At 39.2% G+C, this 2628-nt stretch overlaps 1 long non-coding RNA gene across 2 annotated transcripts; it reads right to left on the reverse strand.

Annotated features, from left to right (window-relative positions):
- Positions 1–277: 277 nt before the first annotated feature.
- Positions 278–1339, reverse strand: LOC127987541 (uncharacterized). Of its 2 annotated transcripts, none has more exons than XR_008161243.1 (3): positions 1244–1339; positions 1011–1125; positions 278–298 (listed from the first exon to the last, which is right to left on the reverse strand). It is a non-coding gene; the product is annotated as an uncharacterized LOC127987541 (long non-coding RNA). The 2 variants fall into 2 exon arrangements; XR_008161242.1 differs by having other exon boundaries at positions 279–301.
- Positions 1340–2628: the final 1289 nt, after the last annotated feature.

Consider the following 2628-nt stretch of genomic DNA (forward strand, 5'->3'; position numbering starts at 1 on the left):
TTTCATGTGAGTGCGCGGCATCGAGACCGCTCGAGCAGTGCGCTCTTGTCTGCGTGTCCTGTTTCATGTTGGAGCGTGGTGTTCGGATCCCGGCACTCATGTCTTGCTGAGTTTCGGTTTCGTGTTGGGGACCGAACACTCGCGCTCCATGTTCTGTTTTATTGTGGCATTGTTGCACACAGCTCGAGTTTGTGTCCAATTCAAGCACATGGCTTGCGATTGGTTTGCTGGCTACCAGGACCTCAATTCTCAATTCTGCTGGCCAAGCCATCAGATCCATTTGTGGTTGTTACTCTTGCTGCTGAGAAGAAATAGGTAGAAATAGGTAGTTTGCAGTTTAAATTAAAATAAAAGTAACAATTACAATTATTTGTGCACTGTAAGACCAAACAGTGTAATTAATTAAATGAAATGAGTTCGTTTCACTCAAATAATAATGGAAGTTCTCTGTATTTAATAGAAAAAAAAAGTATTTGGAACTCAAAATTTAATTGTAGTAAGCAGTTTAATTGCAGCACATTTCTAATTTCCTGCATTCTTTGTGTTAGACAGTATAAATAAATGTTGAAATTAAGTGTTATTTTGTGTGTTTTTGCAGATTATCATAGGCTATTCTTTAATATTGTTTTATTCTGGGATTTACAGGAGGTTCTGTTAAGTTAGTTTTGTAGGGTTACTACTGTGGTGAAGAGTAGAGCATGTGTTTTGGTTGAGGATGGGCTGCTAAACTTTTGAAACCACATGTACTGTATGTTGTTTGATTATATACATATAATGACAGTCTCTTTTATAGTTATATTAGCATGTGTTATTTGCCATCAAACATTGAAACAAGATCTGAATGTGATGTTTATGTAAATTAGCTGTTTGTAATTAACACTATGACGAGTGGGCTAAGGCTGATAACTGTGGGAGTGATGGGGTGTCTGTGATTCTGAACTTGAAAAATTAGTTTACCTAAATGTTTTAAGTATTCTGAACTTGAGGTTTAACAGTAATCATTTCCTCACCGCCTGCCCACTCCTTTACATCACTGACCCAGTCTTCCAGTTAGCTCTCTGTCACTGCCAATTGGGCTTTCAAGGACTCTAGGTTTTGTAACTGGCTTTGCAGAGCTTTTCTGGTCTACAATGACAAGCAATCACAGAACCAAGAAACAAGAACCAAATGTTCAATGCACAGCTTCATACACTGCAAACACACAATACTGACCATGTAAAACAAATTCTACAGTTGTCATTACCTTCTGATATCGGCGAGTCAGTGAAACTGCCAAATTTCGGAACTTTTGCTGATTCCATCGCATGGCCATGAGAGTCAGCATGTCTGTGCGTCCTGCAAACACAAAAGATATGATGCATAAAATATGTTATTATGTGATTATGTAACTAGAGCACTATGTGGTCATCTTACCTGCTTTTGACATATGTTTTGTTGTCACTGCAATCCTAGAGAGCAAGGCATTGCACTGTTCCACCTCCTCCCCTAGTGTTAGTCCAGCCCCATCCTGATACGAACCACTCCATTTCACCTGAGTAAGAAAACATAAATAAACAAAGAACAAGAAGTTTGCAGATGTTTGGTTTAAGATAATGTGGTTCTGTCACATTTTCTTACCTCACATTTAAAATCATGGGCTTTGGCATGAAATACCCAAAGGAATGGTCTCATGTTAAGGAGGTGCTGGAGCTCTGGGCAGCTTTTTGTAACTCTTTGCAGGTAGGGCCAATATTTGCAGGTCACATCCATACAAAAAAAAGTGACTTGCCTACTGGCCAACTTTTCTTGAAGGTACAGGGGATAGGCAAAAATTTCACCCCTGTACATATTTAAAGCACAGAGAAGCACTCCGTGCCGACAAACCGTAACCTCCAATCCCTCTTCGTCTACCTTGCTGGCAGATCTTTGTGAGGTCTCTCTGGCTGCTGACCACTCCCCTCCACAAACACCTCTCCCACTGACCTACAACATGGATAATGGTCAATGAAAACAAGACTCTTCTAAACAAACTCTTCAGTAAGAGGTTACTGTAGTATTGTAGTTTTATCATCATATACACTTTACATGTTTGGTTGTGCTGTGAATGTGGTCCACAAATCTTGTAACATCTTCATCTTTGGCTATAAAGATGCCTTCAAAGATGACCTGTTCCTCAGATCTAAAAAAACAACAAAAACAAAAACAACAACAAAGGTACAAAACAGTTTATGATAACTTATTAGAGTTGTCATAAGTACCAACTTCAGTACCAGTCTGAAATTTAAAAAACGTAATGCTTTGAGCGCTGTTGAGCGGATTCATAAACACCTCTGATTGGCCATTGTGTTCACACACTCATTGGATATGTCTGAGAATGGCTTTAAATGATCAGCGCTAAAAGCGTCAATTTTTATAAGTCAGTATTTTCGACAACTCTATAACTTATAATGTAAGATTACTTAGTGCATAATAAAGAGCCATGTTATCTTATTAATATGTAAGAACACTGTGACACACAGTTTGAAGTAATGCTTGCGGTTTCCATCTACGGAAACGGCGAGCATATTTGGGGAGCATGCAGGGCAGATGAAGGGCTCTTCCTTGCATATACTGTCCACCTCAAATCGCACAGCCTCCCACTCAAAAAAA

Source organism: Carassius gibelio, chromosome B22 (genome assembly GCF_023724105.1).
Source record: "Carassius gibelio isolate Cgi1373 ecotype wild population from Czech Republic chromosome B22, carGib1.2-hapl.c, whole genome shotgun sequence".
Classification (NCBI taxonomy): Eukaryota; Metazoa; Chordata; class Actinopteri; order Cypriniformes; family Cyprinidae; genus Carassius; species Carassius gibelio.